Consider the following 22366-nt stretch of genomic DNA (forward strand, 5'->3'; position numbering starts at 1 on the left):
GTTTAATCGAAATCAAAATATGATTGAAGACATTCTTTTTTCAAATTTTTAAATGGGTTGAATTATATAAACGTTCATATGAACCGCTGGTCATACATACCAAAACGTTCAATAGAAATCAAAAGAGAACAGAAATTTCAAATTTTTAAAAAGAAATTACTGCAATCGTCTTTTGATTTCTATTAAACGTTCTGGTATAGGTATATGGCTAGTGGTTCGTATGAACGTTGTTATCATAGTTCTAGTATCTTTTTTAAGCTTTCTTCTAAATATGTCCATGAGGTAATGTTAATATTAGTAATAAATTATATTTTTCAACAGTATTTTCGCAGGAGTGTTCTCTTAAAATAAGAGAAATTAAATTAAACATGGAAAAAGCAAAGACAGAAGTAGCACAGTTTTAACACCCCGATGATATTTTAACGTCCCGAATGATCGCCGACTTGATAACTCGATGCGCGGATAATGGCGTCATTAACCCGCCACTCACACACTTCACGCGTGATAATTATTTGTCTCTGGACAAAATAAAAGTAACATTTTTTCTTAACCTATCTTTTGGACTTTGACTTTTGAAAAAAAAATCTTGTCCAGTGCAGTTAAGTCGAAAAAATATGTTGTAGATAATTTTAAAATAGTGAATAGTTGTATATAATACCTAAAAAGATAAAACTAAATACTTTTGGAAAAACATTAAACAAAATCTAAAATTTTTAAATTAAGTAATATTTCAATGATCCTACTAGGTAATGAACCAAATAAAAAAGCTACAAAATATCAATTAGATAAATTATTTCCTCGTTCTACTTCTTTGTAGTCGAGTCAATAGTATCACAATTGGCTTAATAATATATTAAATACACACATTGAATATACATTCATAAAAGATTTAAAAAAAAAAAGAAGTTCAACAAAGAGCTTCTGTTTTTCTTTTTTATATCTCCGTGAATATTTTAACTACGTTAATTTAATTTTGGAACGTAAAAACAAGTGACAGTCCGCTATGGTTGAATGAAATTCGTCTTTTCTGTCGCCTAAAGCAGTTGTTAATAAGGTAGTTCGTCATTGATAGTAATAAGAATAACTTTGAACTTTATTATAAGAATAATTGGGACAAAAAATTATGAGCTCATTTATTTTGTTAGTATCAAGTAGTTAAATTAGTAAAAATATAATCGTTCAAAGCCTTAGTTTGCATTCATCATTAAGGCGAAATGGTATTGTGGTTTAACAGATTTTGAGGTAGATGCGCAGAAATTAATTGCACGATATTTTAATACGTGCCTTTTAATAATAATATTAATAATAATATCGTTTGTTGCGAAACATGTTGTTACATTTAGGTTTTATAGTAGTTGGTAAATTTTTAACATATACATTATTAATTATAATATTATTGCAATGAAAATAAATAAATCTAAGCAAAAATATTCAGAAAGTCAAATGATTTAATTTTAAAATGATTGTTATAATTATTAATACAAAGATCGAACACTCAGAAAAAAACACTCAGAAAAAATTCCTTCGATCCGGTCGGATTCGAACCGACGTCTTCTTGCATACCGTGCCAGACGCTATACCAACTAAGCCACGGAACGAACCAACGGACCTCACGAATTTTTCTATGTGCTTGCGTTCGACCGGATTGAAGGAATTTTTTCTGAGTGTTTTTTCTGAGTGTTCGATCTTCACAAAGTCAAAAAATCATTCAAGGGGCAATGTATACGCTTCTTTAACAAGATTCCGGTTGATATACAAAATTTGCCTTTCACGAGGTTTAAAACTATAGTGAAACAAAAACTTTATAATAAAGGTTTTTTAACAAAGGGAATTTGAATTTGAATTTGAACAACTGAATGAAACTATTTTTTTTTATTGAGAGAAGTATAGTTAATCGCGTTTCGGGCCCCATAGTCAGCCGTCACCAGGGGGTTTAGTTCCGTTCTTATTTATAGATTATTACTGATCTGACAGTAATTGCTTCGGACGGATGCTGGACAGAGACCGGGAATAGATCCCCAAGCCCGAAATGTTGATTTGTTTGAAAACACAAATATACGCGATTACCTAGATCCAAAAAATAGTTTCATTTCCTATCCGGTGTATTCAAGATAAAACAAATTAATTAGTTAAAAATTACACAAAGCTGAAAAATATTTTTTGCACCTTTTTCTCAAAAGTTTTGTTATTACAATGTATTGGTTTAACAGGGTGACTGCATTATTATAAAGTGAGAAAATAGTTTATTTTTCGAGTCTTTATTCTCCACTTTCAAAACCTCCACAATTCTCACCCGACACTCGAAGATCGAAGCGAAGATACTACAAAGTTTTTGTGCATATTTCGCGAAGCTTGAGTCCCCGACCTGTAATGAAGAGTAACTGCGGTGTTGATTTTAACATAATGAACTGAGCAATTTTCAAACTGCACTTAAAATTTTTCGAGACATACAGAAAATGTAAATGCGGAACGATTATTTTAATGTACTTTTATTTAAAAGCTCTTATTCAAGCCGATATTAAGTAGACGGCGCTTAGGTTAAGTTCATCTACTGTCATTTCCTTTAACATTTGTATTGCCCTTCCGTCCTTTTTACCGTTTAGCAGCAGTAGAGCTCATTGTGAAAGAGTTAGTTCAGGGAAGTACTGCTACCTTACCTATTTCTGCCGCCAAACATTAATGTTAGCATTACTGCGTTCTGGTTTGGAAGGGTAAGGGTGCTGGTGATATTACAGACACATGGGACTTGTCAACTTATGTGATACGGTGACGGGCGCAGTGCCCCTCAGATATTTGTGATTTAAAGCTCTGAGTGGCACTGTAACTGTTATGGACAGGCGTGTAGCTTACCATCAGGCGTACGACTCGTTCGTCCCGTCACTTAATATTATATGAAATAACCCAGCTGCAACTAAACTACTGTACGTAGTTGACAGTCTACAACTAACCGTCCTGGGTAACGTACGTCCGTTCTGGACCACCCATCGACGCTCGTTTAGTTGCACTATGCGTAGTCCTATTTCGCCATGTGTGAAATACAGTTTTCAGTTGTTTTACTGTGTACTTAAACATTGTTTGATGATGAATCAAGTGGTCATCATCCTAACTGACAGTCTTCCACCGCATTTGTCGGAGGCCCTTAATTAGGACGTCAGCTGGAAGTTGAAGAAGAGCGCTGCTAAGGGCAAAATACGAGCAAAAACCCATCTGTAAAATCAGTGTAGTATAGTTCAGTTATCCAGCACTCCTTTTACCTGCCAATCCGTCGCTCTCCAGACATTCTTCTCTTCTTAAAAGCACGATCTCGCAAATCTGATGATATCCGTCAACCCATCAGGCCGATATCTATCCACATCATCTACCAACTGGCCTTATCGCTCGTCTTGGTCACCATTCTGACTTCTTTGGTTCATTCTCCGTCTTCACATCTAGTCAAATATCCCGTCCATCTCCACCTTAACCCCGAGATGCGTTTATCGATCAAATTATTATTAATAATTTATTATCTCTACATGACTTATCTTATTTTGTAACTAGTGTTGTGTTGTAAAAATGTATATTAGTATCGTCGATTACGCCTTCAGTTCTATTTTTTATACCTTCGACACGAGTTGGCGCCAGCGCGCCCTGTTTTGTGCGATCTCCTTCCAGTTCTCTGCGTGCAGTGTACCGAGGTCTTTTTCCACTTCGTCCCTCTATTCGGGCTGACGAACCGGTCGTCGATCACTAGGATGTCCCATGTAGGGCCGACATCTTTTCGAAATGTCCGAGCCAACGGAGTCTTGCGGACTTGGTATCCGTGATAATATTGGGCTCGAACACGATGTTCTCCAGCTACCATCGTTTTTCTGCATTGGTCCGAAAATCTTACGGAATCTAAATTTAACAAATTGAAAGACAATGTGTATCATAACTGAATAAAACTTTTCCTCTTTTCTGTCGAAAAGCGATTTAAAAAGGTGACTTTTATTGCATTTTAATAAGCTGCCTGCCGCGCCGACATCGTACCATACAAACGCCTTCGGCGGCGAAACTTCGCTGTTTGTACACCAACTCGTCTCGATAAATAAAACACTGTTATTTACCCGCCATCAGATCTCGTTATCGTCGTATATATTGAATTAAACAATTCTACAATAACTTCATACTCAGACGTGTTTTTAAGGCACACACACACACACACACACACACACACACACACACACACACACACACACACACACACATATATGACTAGCTACCTAACTTTAAAATAATGAAATTAGTACGACATACTTTGCATACACTTTGATAACAACTATGAAATAAGGATATACATAACATAACTAAAAGCGCTTAAAAGACTGACAATGCCTAAAACAATTATCTCAACTTCGTCGAATAGTTTCTTTGTTACCCTACGAAATTATTTTTAAGGTTAATAACATAAAAAGATACATTTAACTTACGTTTTAGATACTTAAGAAATCTGCCTTGCCATAATAATTTTAATTTGGAAAGTAAGTTTTTTAACATTTCATTCAATACGTCCAAAATTGAAATGTTACGATATAGATCTGTTAGATCATAAGAATGTAAGTGATTTTACAGTTTATCGGCTTGACACGGCACAATACAAATTAAACATTTTCTGTGTCAGACGCCACGTGGTAAACCACATGGCCTATACACAAATGTGAGATACAAACTCGTCGTTCAACATTTTCATGTATTATTCATGAGTTTCATACAAAAGACATCAACGTGACGGTGGGACGGAAAAGACAACCCATATACTGGACACGTAACGATATTTTCATTATCAAAATAACAATTTGTTTCATTGGTAATAATGCAATGACATTGACCTTCAAATTATTCTTAACATTAAAACTCAACTTACTAGTATTAGATCATTATGAAAGTGCGGAATCTGTGCTAGGATCACCTGTGTTACAGTATTCCGATCTCACTCGAGTTTGTTCCATAAATAGATAAAATAGGTAAATGCACATAATATCACCTATAATTTTCACTTGACGAACACATTGTAAAAACTATGTATGGTCTCGATTAACCTTATTCTCTAAGAATGCAAATGGCACAAATATAGTTGATAGTCTTGCAAGTGGCGAATGCATACCGGCTAATGTTTTGAATATAATATCTTTCCGTCCTTGTTTTGTCTATTGAAAATGATCATAAATAATAATAGGTCTTGTATGACTATGTGATATGAATTTAGAAGTAATAGTTGTCGGGTGATCACATCGAGCATATAACCAGAAATAGAGACGAAATATGGACCATCCACCCCTGGCAACTCATCAGGCAAAAGGGCCTTATGTCACTTTTAAATATCAACTCTCGTTTGCGCTGAAATCACAAATTAGAAAGCTGAAATAGCGCCAACAACTGACCAGTGTGTACATCTCCGTATATTCCAAAAAGATTCTATATTAATTGTAATAAAGAATCTGGAAAATAAGGATTCTCTAACAAGGGGGGCTTGTTCCATTCGGTAGTGTGGGAAAAACAGAAAAACATCTAATTACAAAACGTACGAAATCATATTTCATCGTTAATTAAATTTATTTAATTAATTTAATTTAAATTTTTCAATTCTCGTTCATTAATGCAAAACTCAAGTAAAACTGATTGAATTGAAGTGAAACAATTGACGACACTCGTCAATTGTTTCGAATTCGGGCTGACCAATCGAAGCACAGTTGTCACCGTAGTGAGTTAGCAGAATAGTTTTCAAACAAATTAAATGACATTTCGGCTCTATTTCTGGTTATGTACTCGATACACTGACAACCCAGTACTTTTACGTCTAAGTAAATTTGGACGGTTGGGTTAATATTGCGTTTACACACCCGTTTCCACAGCACAACACTCGATAGTGCACACGTTAACATTTTCAACTTTTGCGATTTATAATGCGATACGTTACTATTAACTGGCATAGTATGAAATAGATCGTGTTAAATTATTTGAATTTTGCAGTATACCTTAGACGCTTAAAAACATAGGTTAGCTTTTAAAATTATATTTAATCAAGTTAAGCTTTTAGTGCACTATAGTAGTGTTTTGTGTGCGTCAATGAATGTGTCGACTCAGTATAGGCGCCGAGTTATTTAAACATACGTCAGGATTGATAAAAGTTGGTCAAGTGGGTCTTTATTTGAAGGTTAGATGATTGGCGGCATTTCAGCTTTGCAAATGTAAAGTATTTTGTTTTTCTTAAGTTAAGAGTGAGTAAATGTTGTTATATCCATTCCACAACTCGACCGAGTTCGTTTTGTATTATACGAGTTAGTTCATCACACGATGAGCTATAAAAGATTCATATCATCAGCAACATCATAAAATCTGAACCTTGCATAGATTATTCACGAAGACTAAAAATAAGCTAAGTTTCTTTTATGATACCAAATGACAAGGGACAAACAAGTCGTACGCCTGGTGGTCAGCGACACGCCTGTCCATAGCAGTTGTAGTGCCACTCAGAGCTTTAAGATCTGAATTGCACTGCCCCGGCGCCTATCATGCTGAGACATAAGTTGATAAGTCCCATGTGTCCGTAATTTCACCAGCACCCTTACCCTTCAAAACTGGAACGCATTAATGCCCACATTGTACTGCTTACGGTAGCAGAAATAGGTCAGGTGGCAGTACTTCTCTGGACAAACTCTTTCACAAGGAGCTCTACTAATTCTAAAGTCCAAGAACGCTACCTTGTGCCACACCGTATGTTTTTTGAGTATCACTTAATATACTATCTAGAATAAAATGTAGCTAGAATCCATCTCGTTAGATTGGTAACTGTCAAATAAGGCGAAGGTTGTGTGGTAGGTAAATGGTTGTGCCCTTTATACCTACATCTACTTTCCTGTCAGAGTAGGCAGAGACAACAGCCTTCCACTTACTACGATCCTGGTATACATCCTTCGCCTCAACAATACCCATCAGTGTTTTCATACGTACTAGTACCCTTAATGCCTATCTTTTTTCAATTTATACCAGTTCTAAATGAATGTATTTAAAAATTATCATTTTAATTATTTATATTCAAATAAAATTATGTCAAATGACAACTATTTGTGACCCACATTGTGATGAGTATTTCTGTGTAATGTTTCGTAGTGTCTTTAAAATTGTAGTGTAATAAGTAATAAATCCTTAAAAGATTTCAAGGTTAAAGACCAGACGCACTATACTAGCGCGTCAAAATAGTCGCGATTCAATTATTTAAAAATATTTGTAAGCTATACTTTAGCAAAACATATTTATTTTTATTCAAAACCTTAAACGAAATCCATTTAACCCTACATAAAACGATACGTAGCATTCTCCGATCTCATACTCGTAAAAAAGGCGGGAAGCGATTAGCGCATAGCGAAGGCTTCGACGCCTGCGCACGGGGCGGTGTCACGCTCGCGACTGCGCTATCACACCGCGAGTACCGTTAGACAAAGAGAGAAACACGATAGCCTACGCGCGAACGAGACAGCCGCGCCCCGTCCGCGACCCATCCGGAAGCCTCGCTGAAACTGGACCGTTTTCTTTTCTTGTTATTATTGAGATCGGCTCTCAAGTTCTGTTGTTGTCGCGCGCCGCGTCGCTCGCGCTGATAACGCGATGCCACGCCGGGCAGCGCACGCGCACGTCAGCACGCTCCGCAGCTTTAAGCTCGCGCGGACTCTTTGAAAAAAAAAACACCGTACAAAATGGATAGTCCAAAAAATAACAATTTTAAGACCAGTGTTCAGTGACTTATATAAACTTATCAAAACTATTTAGTGTGATAACTAATTGTGTTAGCAAAAGTGAAATCGATACTGTGTAATTAGAGCAATTGCGTATTTAAAAAGTACAGTTTGCAAAGGATTTTTTGGACTTGTAAAATATTGGTGCGTTCATTAATTGAACTGGAGCGGAAGCCGCAGGATATTTCTGTTACTTTTTCTGGGGTGATAACAGGTAGACTTTTGAATTTATTGTTACCTATATTGTTTGCAATAAATTAATAATCACCTAAATTTATATTTGAATTTTTTTTACTTAAAAAAGCGCAATCAGTTAATTGCATTGCTATAGCACGTCATCAATTTTTTGCAGTGATCATTCTAATTGTCACAAATTTGTTCATGTTTAAATGTCAAAGTTTAGGTTAGCTTCTTAAAAAATATGTTAAGCTAACCAGCTTAGCTTAGGAAACAAATATGAAAAAGTAAAAACTAATCATTCCTTAGCATATTAGCTACTGTCTTCTTTTGTAGATTAAAAAAGCTTTCATTGGAAGTTTACGGCCGATTAAGTTTTGTCTACGTTGGTAGGTTATTTTTATGATTTTGATTTTAGTAGTATTCAATAATACTATTGTATGTAACCTAACCCAGTTTCCATTAAAAAAACAGCTTTACTACCATTTTAAACTTGTAAAATATTTTGTTTCTTTTTTTTACATTTCACAAAAATGCGTATAAAATTGTTTTCCCTTTAATAATTACATAAAAAACCAAATAAAAAAATATGCGTCGATAAAATTTGTTCGTTTGTCATAATAATAAAAGATTCAATCACTTCAATGCAAAACTTTATTTAAATTTTAAAGAAGAATCGTAAAACGAGCATAACAAAATGAAACAGAAACTTGAAAATTTTATTTCAAAATCCGTTAAAATGGTAATAATAGAAAGCAAAAATTTTCATTAATTTTGAATAATAATTCAAGAAAAAAAATTGTTTTGACCTAGTAAGCCAGAAAGTTAGTTTGAACTTTCCGTCGCCCGTTGCCCGACGGCAAAATTTTTTTGCTTGGTCTTCTGCTATAGTATTCGCACCTCTCTATATTACATAGAAATATATTTAACAGCTTACAAAACTACTTTTCCAAATATTGGAAGACGCAACGTATTTTGAAACACAATTAAAGATTCAATGTGATACTTTGTGATTAGAAACACATTTTCATTTACATATTTTCAATTCCTTTAAATAATTAGCTGTACAAATATTTGCCTTTTTCGTTCTTTCTTTGTTTTTTGGGAAAGAATAAAGATAAAATTTAATAAGGAATCGCAACACAAATATGATCACTTTAATTAAACAGACTAATCTTAACTACCTTCACGTCACGTTGAAGTTTCATTTCAAAATTACGCCCCAAGATAAAATATAATAAGAAAACAAATTACACAAAAAGCCGCTGTCAATTCTGTTCAGTCAACTACCCATAAAATGCGTTTCTCACATGTACTCAGCTTCTGAACAGACATCTTTCCAGCCAGCTACTGCAAAAAAAGAAAAAATTAAGGCAGACGCATTCGCGAAATTGCGCTTATCTTTTACATCGGCTGAATGAAGAGAATTATAAAAATAAATGTTTATTTAGGTATGCAAACAGTTCGTGAATCTCACTTAATGTTTGTTCACTAAAGTCTTAAGTTATGCTAAGTACGTAAAATGCTTTAAGTTGTTTTCGATTGGCGTAGCCTCGATTGAGAAAGTAAGTAAAGAGTCGTCATACACATTATTTTCAAATTCCTTCGTATTTTTTTTAAACGCATAGTATATCGTATTGTTTGTAAGCTTTATCATTTTATCACTAATATTAATATTTTTGTGAACGTGTATGACGTAAAATTTAAATAAAAAATAATTAAACAAAAATTGTGTAATAAAAAACGTTTAAAATTATTGTAAACAATTTTATTTCATTCACGTTTGACTTATGTGTTTTATTACAATAACAATATCGTAAAGATTTAAATAACTAGATGTGACTATAGTTTTGGATTAAACATTTTTAATATTTAGATTATTTATAACACTCAGACCGAAATTTCTAATCACAAATAAACATGAAACGATTCACTACCACTTGGAGTTACTACCAATTATTTTCATTACACAAAGTCGTCTTTCGCTCTCTATCTTATATACAATTAACACCCAATAATCCACTCCTAATATAGCAGGAAACTAACTACAAGTCGAACGAACAAGATATTATCTTTGGCGTTTGTAACGGAAGTGCGCCAATCGCATTTAGTTAGTTACAAGATTATTAAACAACGTGCGTACAAAATAAATGTATGTACATAATAGTATAAACCTGTAACATGTTCTAGTCCATTTTTCTTTAATCGATTTTACTCCCCATACGGGACAGCAAATTTGACCTTTGTTTAACTTCTATAAAGTTTTACATTCATTGGCATATGATTTACGGCGAAAGAATACAGTTATAGGTCGTTTTACAATCTTGAAAACTACGTTACAATGTGGTGCCGTGCAAATAAAGAATCGTACGAAAACGTTTCGACGGTAGAAAGTGAAATGAAAATGACCTAACTATCGAAATACGCACAAAAAGCTTATCACCCATCTACCAACTAAACTCGTTACATAGTTAATTTAAATCTTCCGAACATTTATTTCATTCTTTCTCATAATACACAGTGCGCTCGTTTTACTTTGAAAGTCAATCACTTTTTAAATCAATCTATTTCACACTGGCCGATAGAAGATTGCATTCTTGGCACAATAAACTAAACTGCTATGTCATCTGTGTTGTGAAAAAAAAGGAAACAAAAAATAATTAGACTTTTCGCTTTCACTATTATTGCAATATGCGTAGAGTTAAGTAACTGACAGACGCGTCTGGTTGGATATCGCATTGGCCGATCAGGTGCCAAGAGACAACTTTCCGGTTGTTATCTGCCTATATCTATTATATATTTTGTTGGAAGAGCTGACATTTTGGGATCAGACTTGTCGGCCTAGCAACTTCCGTCGTGGCGAGATTAATGATTGGGCTAAAGACTATAAATGTTACCCTTAGGTGGAGTAGAGGTGCTGAGTTAAAACTTGATTTAATGCACTACTCGAATGATTTATTTTTATTTTTCTGCTCTTGGCGTTGTCGGTGTAGTGCCTATCAAGTATTTCTAGTATACGCTGACTTTTACTTTGCCAGGTGAAACGAAAGAATGACATTTTTGTGATATTTAAAGTATAAATAGAACTACCTCAAATATTTTAGATAGAAAGTAAATGAAGTTCAGAAGATAGGTGCCGTAGATATGGAATTGTATTACCTTTAAAATTCTTTGTCCGAAACAATTACTGTCAAATAAATATACTCAACGAAATCAAAAAAACAATGAAGCTTCATTCGCATCATGCGTCTTTTAATATGGTCGAGTCGACTACTTATTTCACAGAAATTGTTTCGGTCGGACGGAGAACGGGAATAAATCCCTTGTACCTCACATCATGTAGATAGCGCTTTAAGGATTAACATAGTGACATACGTATACGGTTGAGTATATGTATGTCTTTCGGTGTATTAAATTGTAGGTTTACTACGCTCGCCATCCCTTCTGCCAAGCGTAGCAGATGTGGCAGGTTCTCTTTATGGAGAACTTTGTGTGTTTGTACCACTGAAGCACGTCCTACAATATCACATTTTTGTAATAGTCTAAGGTAAACCCTACTATACAGCTCTCTGTAGTTTTATTTACAGTTGCGAATTTGGTTCGGATAGAACGTCACAAATTTTCACTCTCCGTTCGTGAGTCGCAAAGAAATCGAAACCTCGCCGCAGTCAAGTGAACCGTATCATTATCGTATTGACAAGATAGTATTTGTTTTTTCTTGCTCTTTATGGACCATCCTTATAATACATATTGATTTAAACTGCAAAAGATTTTATGATTAATTGATCTGAGCAATAATTATTGTGAAAATGACAATGTAATGAAATAACAGAACATTATCGTATTTTTTTACAAAATTACTAAAATTTGAAATTTAATTTGCTCGTATCTAGCCGTATGCGCCCCTAAAGGTGGATATCCATTAAACATACTGTTAACAAAAGCTTTATAAACAATTATTTAGTTTACAATGCTTATTACTACTTGCAATAACTATCAGATTTAAATAAACAAGTTACGATTCGATTTGGGTATAATCGATAAAAAAAACAAAATTACAACACTAAACCAATATGGCGGGATTGTCAAAAAAAAGTAAGATGAGAGATGAAAGTAAATTAACGGATAAAGAGTTATTGTCATGGAAAGATTTATGTTTTTACGGGTTGGGTACTGGATTACAATTTATGTGTGGTACAGATCTATTGTTTCATTTTAAAATTATATGTCGAGGCTTATAATATGGATTTATCACCTTGGCTAAATGCGTGCTATGGACTTAACGTTTCCGATAATAGTTTGGAATGGTATCTAAAAATGTTTTATACATCAACCCGAAACATTTTGTTATTTAACATTCGGGTTGCACCCATACAACAAAACGTCGAAGCGTGTGACAATTAAACAATCACAAACAATACACTATCTAGTATAGTTCATCAAAATTCTTATAAATATAGCAACAGAGATTGTGTCACAAAATTAGTCGAAGTAGGTGTGACAATGATGTGACAATCGGTATTACAAAACGAGCCCACTTGCATCGAGCCGCATTTGCATATAATTGCGTGTCATTATATTAGTTATATGCACTCGCATCACTAAGCTATACGCTAAAATCTTCCATGTGATTACACAAACACAGTTAATGTTGTTCACATTGAAATAAATTTGCGACTTTTCAAAAAGTACTATTTGAAACTCCACAATTTTTTTTAAGTTTACTGGGAATATTTAAAAATAATCGAAATGTTTGACCATGTTGCATATAGCGTGAATTAGAATCCAAATTTGCAAAATATTTTAAAAGTTCTTGAAATAAATATTAAGAAAGCTTTTTTGAATTGTTTCAAATTTAATACGAAAGATGACACAGTAAACTATTAGAATAAATCACATTTTGCCTGTAATAACGACGAACTCACAGGTTCTCTAATTTTAAGTTGGACAGTATTAAACAAGACGGAAAAATTAAAATTATAATGCCAAAAACGTCGTGACATTTTTCCGTAAGTATTTTCTTTTCTCAAAATGTAACTTACAACTCAAGCAACTTTATCAAAAACTGTTGAAATTTAAAAAAAAAACTTGTGAGTATTTGAAAAAAATGTTTCTATGCTACAAATATATTCGTCTGGTGCAACAGACACATGAATCACGAAGCAGACCAATCAAAAAGGGGTGGAGTGACGAAATCTAGACGAAACTCGGCTTCACAATTCTAAAACTTAAGTCTCACAAAATAGCATTCATATTTGACTAAATTATTTTAAATAGAAACTAAAATAAATTTCAAAGAGTAGTTTAAGACATAGACTAAGATCACTGATCAAAATTCAAGGAAATTTGAAATAGTCTGCACTCAAGTACATTTGAGATGAAATTCAGATTGTAAAAAATGCACAGACGGCGACATAGACGGTATCGCATAATTTTCAGATTCATTATCATAATGTGCAGTCAAATGTCTGAGGTCAATCGAACGTGTGTTATATTCTATGTCCGCATATCGTCGCGGCGATTGAATACTTTACAATTGGCATTGTTAAGTAAAAAGAGACATTACATTTTAAATAGGCCTGATTTAGTTTTATGTAATAAATGTATTAAAAATTTAAAAGACCATTATATGTTATTAAACATTTCGTATATAATCTCAGTACAGAGTACTAAAATAACCTACCCTAAAAGTCATTCATCCCCTAGTTTTCCACCTTAGAAGTGGAATATTTTCTTCAAATTTAAATCGACCACTACTGAGGTACCCTCTTTCCAATAAAAAAAGAATCATTAAAATCTGTTTACAAATTCGAGAGTTATCGCGTAACATACGTACAAAAAAACATACAGTCGAATTGCGAACCTCATCCTTTTTCTAAATAGGTTAAATAAAAATGAAAAGCACACGTAATAAATACATTTTGTTCAATCATTGAAAGTATAGGGACAATTTGATGACTCTATTGATTTGTTTCTTTGTGTAGTTTGTTGTTTTTATTGTTATTTATTTGTCGTACGTATTTAGGTATACATCTGGGTAAATAAATTTCTAAATTTGTAAGTTTTTTAATATCGAGAATGAAATCAGCTCGTGAAAACTCTTGCAATAAAACGACGCCTTAATTATAATAAATAAAACCTACACTCTACATAACGATATGCAATAAAACAATATTATATTAGACTACACCTTGTTTGCTTACGAACAAATTTCCTTCCATTATTAAAGTCAATAAAAGAATTAAATTACTATTACAATTACTATACAAACATTGCCATCCCTTTGCAATAAAACGGCAGTAAATTCAGAAATAGAGGAGTATTTTATTGTGTTATAGTTTATGTTATACATAGGGTGCCTTAGGCATTTTATTACATAAATATAAGACCATAGATAGGTTTTTAACAGTAGAGTGCTCAATAAAGGCTTTCCAAAAAATAATGATTCACTATTGTCGCGTGGCTTACTGATCGCAGTTATACTGTCATCATCATGAACGAATTCAATGAAATTTGTCGACATGATGTAGGCCTTTCCCAAGACTTACCATAAAGCTTTGTTTTCAGCTTTACACATCCAACCGCCTTGAGCCACGTAGCGGAGATCGTCGACACCACACTACTTTTGTCCATATAATAATTTTACAGCGATATCGATAGAGATTCTAGCGTACTTTGGCTTACCATCCTTTGCAGAATAGGACGTCTGCGCTGCTTTTCTTTTAAAATTCATACTAGTTATTTACAAAAACTTATGTGGTTATCGTATTTCTAATTAAAAACCGCGAGGTCCATATAGAAAAGTCGTTCGACAAATAACGCTTTCTTCTAGATGGTAATTTTAAAAATCTATTACCAACTATGTAGTGTGCCTTTTTCAGACTTTTTGTCATTGTCGACTTATTGAACGCCCTGTATAAAACAAGGTTTGCCTTTCTCTCCGGACATCCGTTATTATTTGTTTTACTGAGGATGTCATACATAGCCTTAAGGCTTCAAAGATTAATACCTTACAGTTATGGCGAAGTTATACACCTCTATTTGGCTAACGAGGTGAGGAGTCAAAAGTGAAATCTTAATTCTCGATTAATTAGAGTTTTGTAATAGATTTTGCGTTTTGTTTTTTGGTGTGATCATTATATAATATGTCGAAAGAGACGCTTTGTAGAGCATATGGGTTAATAGACGCGTTTAGGTGTATGTGTAACATTATTTTATTTTGAGTATTTGTTAGAGTATACACGCCAATGTTTAAGTGAATAACGCGACATTTATGTATAATAAATCAATCTTTGGTCGGAATCACCAGTTTAGTGTCATTATTATTATCCATACATATTCGACGATACGAATCTGATAAAAAAAGTGTATTTACACCACAGTATTCTTTTTGTGCTGTAATGTGTATAATATACTAGACAACATCAATTACGTTACTCTCCCAAAACAAGTAACTAAAGCACTTGTGTTATGGAAATATGTCGCGCTAGTTACTGCAAAAATCTATATAGTAACCTGAAATAGACACTGCCGAATATAGGCATCTTGGAAATGGTGGATTAGCCTTAATGGTCTACTTAAGCGCTTTCTACGATAGCCATAGGTGAATATAAGGTTATAATATTTGTAACTGATGACTATACAAGAACAGCAATCTACATTATTAATATATACATATATTAAACCACATCTTGAAAGCTTTTTCCAGGACCTTCCAACACGACGGTACATTTATTTACCTTCCCTTTTGTCGAGTCTGCAATACACGGTCATACAGCCAATCCACGGTCTTCTACTTTGCCTTCCTTCAATCTTTCCTTCTGATGTTTTTTTTACTCTAACAATATTTCTGACAATCATATCAATTACCTGGTCTCAAATTAGGGTAAATACTACTTACTATAAGCACCAGAGCTACGGAATTCACTCCGAGGCGTTACTCGGTACACCCAGACCAGAGTTTAGAAAGTTAATTTCCCACATTGGTCCTACCGAGAATCAAACCTAGGACCTCATAATCCAGCGCCTGAACCGCCAGGTCGCCGAGGTCATCAAATCATAATAGAGATGTCGAGAGATGTATCAGACTTTCATCATCAAAGTTTCTAATTTTGTCCCTCCCACGGTCCAGAAAGTGGACGCCATAAATTACAAACATAAAAAACATTATGACAATATGACACTAAGGATGCAAAGAACATTTTCACACTACAAGAATTAAATCATATTACCCAATTTCCTAATTGCGCACCCATATAGCTCCGTACAACTCCCACGTGTTTTTCAAGAAAAATATCACTTTCATTATCTGTAGGTCTTCATTGCGTAAGCCACGCAAGTTTACTATGATGGCAATCGGGTGCATGGGAAAACGCTATTGTGTGAACAAATTCACACACATGAATGCCAACATTAGCTCAACATTATTGTAGTCCTCGTTATGATCACTCAATTCGACATGGAAGTTTTGTTGTTGCAAAATTAGATACAAAAACTGGGGTTCTCGTGAGATTTACGCCTTAAGACAGGATACTCAGTAAATAATATGTCAAATTCGAAAGAAGAATTTAAATATAGAAAAAGTTGATAAACGAGTAGTTAAAACAGTAGCACTGTTTTAAAATATTTTTAGTTATTTATTTATTTGCTCAGGAAACACAAATCACATTTAGTGAAATGGAAAACACAAACAAAAGGTACTCCTCATTTTTAAAATAAATTCCTTCCTGCAGACCTAAATACAGAACACAAAATTTCAATAACGGGTTTACGTGCACAAGAAAACAAAAATTGCGTAATTAAAAAATTATATCAATAACAATAATAAATTATTATTAATATAAACTATATAAATACTGAAATAAACACATATTTCATAATATAATACCTATAAAAGGGAAGGAACAGTGAATAAATAGTGTTAACTCTCATTTTGAAAATACCTATTTTTGTTTAATTCCGATAACATTCCTCTAATTAAAATCACAAGAGTCGAATTTCTATAAGACTGCAGACAAAACGTAGGTGACAATTATATTAATGAATTTTGGTTTTACATAGATTCAAAAAGGAAATGTTACTTAAAAATAGATCAATCTACTCAGACCAAAAGTATATAAAAAGAAAAATTTTAAATATATCGAAAGCAATACGTAGTTCAACTTTAGTAACGCCGCACGGTACAAAAACTCACGATTCCAATCTTTTGAAGCTTAAACTAGATCACAGAAAAGTAAAAAGTGTAGCAAAAAAAGCTATGATTAGAACATCACTTGCGGTTTCAATGGTGCAAGACCATTCTATGGGCTTTGTCGTGATCTGTAACAATCGCTTCCATCGAAATCGATAATAATTGTTGCATAATCAACTAATTGCCGTTACCGATTATATGAATCAAATCGTTTATCCACCGCTTTTGAAATTAACGTGCTACGTTCTACGAATTGCGTATTACGTATACGCAATCTGGTTATTTGAGAGTAATTCGGCATAATTGCAATTAAAAAATGGTGGCCGTTTTCAAGAAGCACTTGGCAATGATTATTTTATGATGTATTTAAATATAACTTAGGACCGTTATACTGTTCATTGACTTGTTAACTGTCTTTTCTTACTGTCGTTTACTGAAGTATACCGCAATTATTATACCCGCATGGTGTAAGACCTACAATTTGCGCTTTATGGAGGTACAGGTTAACTGTAGGATATCATTTCAACATGAAGATTCTTTTTCGAAATTACCAGAATACAATATTTTTTAATGATATCGAGTGACAAAACGAACAAGTCTAGCGCCTTGTGGTGAGCGATACGCCTATCCATGACAGTTGCAGCGGCACTCAGAGCCGTAAATCGCAAAGATGTGCGGGCCCACTTAGTGCACAAGCGACATCCGAAGTGGGTTCGAATTCGAATCCGAGAAAATACGAATATCGCTTGAACACCTAGAGATAAAATGACACTTCGGACAGCTATGACATTTCGGACAGTCATTTCTCGGATTCGGAACTGTTACGAATCAGACGTAGTGTACAAACGCTCTTACATTTCAAAATCGGAATGCAGTAATGTTCATATTCACAAAAGTTTGTCATTTATGGACCGTGCGACTTCTTTCCAGCCAAGGCCTGCAAAGTAAGTATGGAAATCCATTACTGTCCATTTCTCTAAACTTTTAAATCTATCTACTAATAATGAACTATTTAAACAGACAAAAAATCTCATACAGCCAACTGGCCAGTGTTTACAGCAGACTACTAATAATGTGCCTGGAAAAACAATAACATTTTCTTTTAGCATATGTCGTAACACGTCAAAAATTAAATTTCAATTTATTTTTTCTTTTTCTATTAAACATCTCCTCTCTTTAGTCTTTTAATATTTCCTCACATTGTTTGAGAAAAATTCTATATATGTCTCGGTGGGAACAGGGATTCTGATTAATAAAAGGCCTCCCTGGCGCTCGTCTTTGTAACTAACTCATACTCGTCCAGCAATCCCTTACTTCCCGGCCTCTACAATAATGTACTACATCTATGGCAAACGTTTGAGGCTATTCTAACGTTGTCATTCATTTAACTCTGAATAAAACAGTAAGCTTAACCTTTATAGATGATAACGTCACCGTAAAGTACCAAGCGAACATGAACCTCACCACGTTTTCTTCTAAAGTTATATCGATTAGATGCCATTAAACTAACAGTATTAATATTCAGTGTGTCGGTAATGTCACGGTTGAAATTCATTTATGCATAAAACTTGATTACTATACTTAATAGGAACGACGCATCCAGTTTTATACGTGTAACTGCTCAGGACCAAATCTACATAGAACCTTCGTGAAATGAGAGCAACTAGCGTAGCACCAGATTATGTATTCGTCGTCTACAGAGGCACACGAATATGACTACTACTTAAAAAAATTAAGTTGTTGTTTGCTGTAGGTAAGTTGCTTATAGAATGTTGGCCAAGAAATCGTTAGAGCAAAAAAAACTCAGCCAGATGGGGACAGAACATCGTCAGAGTTGTAGGCCGTAGATGGGTGAGAATAGAGGATAATCGTAGACGTAGACGTAGACGGCACAATTTACGGAAGTCTTGTTGTAGATGAAGATAATGATGAAGTTTTACTCCTGACAAAAAGTACATTGGTAATAAAAATAAACACTACCGCCATTATTTCATGGTCGCAAAGTAAATTGTTAGCTTCCTTCCTTCGCCTTCGATACCATGTCGCGTCGAGCCGTTTAGTATACTATAAGGGTGACCAATTAAAACGATGTCTTCAAAGAATTCTTCAAATTTAATCAGGTTAATGTCGTAAATTACGTACTACTCACTCCTCTTTAGCGGTCATGTGTGCTAGCAATCACTATGTGGTTTATATGTTAACTTCACTGCAATAACTTTTTTATACATCGCATTAGGGATTAGTTGCTGAATTAACGCTCTACTATGCTGCGCTTTTGTAAATAATGATCCATATGGTCTGGTTTAAGCTCCGTCCACTTTTAGTAGTCTTTAAGAGTTTACTTAAACCAAAACTATTTGCAATGAGGACCTCCGTGATCGAGTGACTTGCACAGCAGTTTTCATGGTGTCGCCATTTCTCAGATCCCGGGTTCGATCTCCGGGCTCAATGTAGAAAAACTGACTTTTGTATATTGTCTCGGGTCTGGGTGTTTGTGGTCACGTCGTTATTTCCGATTTCCATAACACGAGTGCTTTAGTTACTTTCTTTGGGGTCGGAGCAACGTATGTGATGATGCCTTGTTCTCTATTACTTATCTAATTTATTTAATTATAATAATTATTACATTACATTCAATTTATTGATTGTCAGAAAGCTTCACCACCATTATGTTCGATTTATTTTGTGAAATTACTCCACTAGTTTGTTATAATTATTAATACAAACGTCTTCTAGCAAACCGTGTCAGGCGCCATCTAAGCTTCGGAATTAAAAAATAATAATATCACGATAGGGAAACATCCTGACATTCAATAAACTTAATTACAATTATTAAAGCGACATCTCTAGTCAGCTGCTAGTAACTGTAACTGTACCTGGCTGAGTGAAGAAGAGGAAGAAGAAGAAGGTCTCTAGCAGGTGGTGTTACGACAAAAAAAATCAAAGATGTACAAAAGGCACATAGAAAAATTCCTAAGGTCCGCTGGTTCGTTCCGTGTCTTGGTTGGCATACCGTCACGTTTTGCTAGAAAACGTTGATTCGTATCCACCCGAATCGAAGGATTTTTTCCTAAGTGTCTCTTCTTTCTTTCTTCTCGAAATCAAAATTTCTTGAAATCTTTGCGTTAATAATTATTTTATTGAATGTCATGACGGCTTTTTGTTTTCGGGTTTTATTGCCGTAACACCATCTGCTAGAGACCCGTGAAAGCCCATACTATAATTACAAAAAACCATTTGTATCAAAAAAAAAAAAACAGAATGTGGCATTCAACCATACCGACATACGAAACCTATTTATCTACCTACGGATAGAGAATAGTGTTGAATGGTGTGTATGTTTGTATGTAATTTGTCAGCCCATCCTCCAGTGGCTCATTCATATGTGGGAAACGTGTTGAAATTAAGAATGATCATATTTCTTTAAAAAAGAACACGATTGCAAGATTCACCTAGTTTTCGAACTCTATTCATTATATGCCGTGGGATAGTTTTTGTCAGCCTATTGTTATGGTTTTCATAGAGGCATTCCTTAGGTCTTGGACTTGTATAGTATATTCGATTATTGTCTTCGTATAAGCATAAATATAGCCTATAAAGTCTTTACATAGAGGTATAATGCAACGTAATTTTTTTTTAATTTTACAAATTTTAAATATTAAAAATTAGAATTGGAAGACTGTACCACTTCAGTCAACCGTGACCATGGGTCCTGTAAATGACCCGAAACGTCAGTTTGTTTGAAAAAACAAATAAACGCGATTGAAATCCGGAAAAATAGTTTCATTTCCTATATAAAAAAAAGTATTTTTTTTAATATTATAATGTGCCTTATATGCTAAGTATACGATAGATTTTGTTATAATTAATTTTTGAAATATTCATATTCATAACGAGGTCACTTAATTACTATTAATGTACTTGCTTTTGATTGCATGTTGTATTCAAATTTAGAAGGATGTATTTTCTCATATTACAATATTGGCGAACAATTTTTTTTTATAATATCAAATGACGGGACTGACAAGTTTTGCACCTGATGGTAAGCTATACGCCTGTCCATAACAGTTGCAGTGCCACTCAGAGCTTTAAATCGCAAAGATACGAGGGGCACTGCCACTGCCACCCTGAGACATAAGTTGAGAAGTCCATGTGCCTGTAATTTCAACAGCACACTTACTCTTCTAAACCGGAACGCAGTAATGCTAACATTACTGCTTGGCGGCAGAAATGGGTAAGGTTAAGGCAGTACTTCCCAAGGCGAGCTCTTATCTACTTTACCTATTTTATCTACTTTATTTTGGAATTGTATTTCGTAAGATTATGCATACGTGTCACGTGTGTGATCCCCTATACGGGAAAGTTGAAAATGGGCGCAGACATGTAGAGGTGGTTATTAATTCCATCACCATTAAAAAACCAAAAAATACGTTGCCATTACTAAACACTGGAGTTAATAAATCCTCAAGGGTCAACACTGAGCCCAAATATCTTGAGTTCCACGCAGACAAAGCAATCTCTTATATTCAAATTTAAGTTTTAATCTCTACCGCCGGAAAGCTCCCAGCTGACAAATTAGTGTAATCTAAAACAGATTTTGCCGACGCGTGCCAGTTGCGTGTACGCTCATTACAAGGTTATTACTTTAATGGATATCATCAGATAGATGGATCTGTGTATGAAAGTGATATTCGTTAGTTTTGGTGTGACAGCTGAAATTTGATTGTAATCTTGATGAATTTTGTGGAGTGTTAAGAATGGTTCTTTTTACGTAAATATTTTCGCAATTAAACTGTGTTTTGTGTACTTAAGTTAACAGTCTGCAAGAAGGAAAGCTCATTCTTTGCAAATTATGATATTACAATGACGTTTAGACTGTCACGGCTCAATATTTTATCAACATAAAAAAAATTCAATGTACGTGGGTTTTATTGTACCAATGTACAAATTGTATTTTAAAATACTACACTTAGAAACCAATTCCGTCGTAAACAAAACAAAGTAATTTTTACATATTACATACATACAGATTAAATATTTTAGACAATACCGTAAATTTTATCACTTGGCCGTCAATTTACAGATATCAGCCCCTTAGACATATCACCAATTCTATGTGTCATGCGTACCAGAGTAATAAAAGTAGCTTCGAGGGCGTTACGCGGATCAGTTAGACCAGAACAATATAAAAACAGTTTTACCAAAATTAATTCTACAGGGAATTAAACCTTTAGGTTTCCTAAAAAGT

The 22366-nt window shown here is 34.2% G+C and overlaps 1 protein-coding gene across 2 annotated transcripts in view; it reads left to right on the forward strand.

Annotated features, from left to right (window-relative positions):
- The first annotated feature begins 7628 nt into the window (after positions 1 to 7628).
- The window catches only part of LOC113231240 (transcription factor hamlet-like), a 178647-nt gene continuing 163909 nt past the window's right edge, over positions 7629 to 22366 (forward strand). Inside the window, exon 1 of one of the 2 annotated variants that reach the window (XR_003310548.1) lies at positions 7629 to 7965. The gene's annotated coding sequence lies outside the window, so the exon portion shown is untranslated. The remainder of the gene's footprint in view (positions 7966 to 22366) is intronic. The other variant, XM_026465467.1, reaches the window with a different exon arrangement.

This window comes from Hyposmocoma kahamanoa, unplaced genomic scaffold (assembly GCF_003589595.1).
Source record: "Hyposmocoma kahamanoa isolate Upper Pololo Valley unplaced genomic scaffold, ASM358959v1 65, whole genome shotgun sequence".
NCBI lineage: Eukaryota > Metazoa > Arthropoda > Insecta > Lepidoptera > Cosmopterigidae > Hyposmocoma > Hyposmocoma kahamanoa.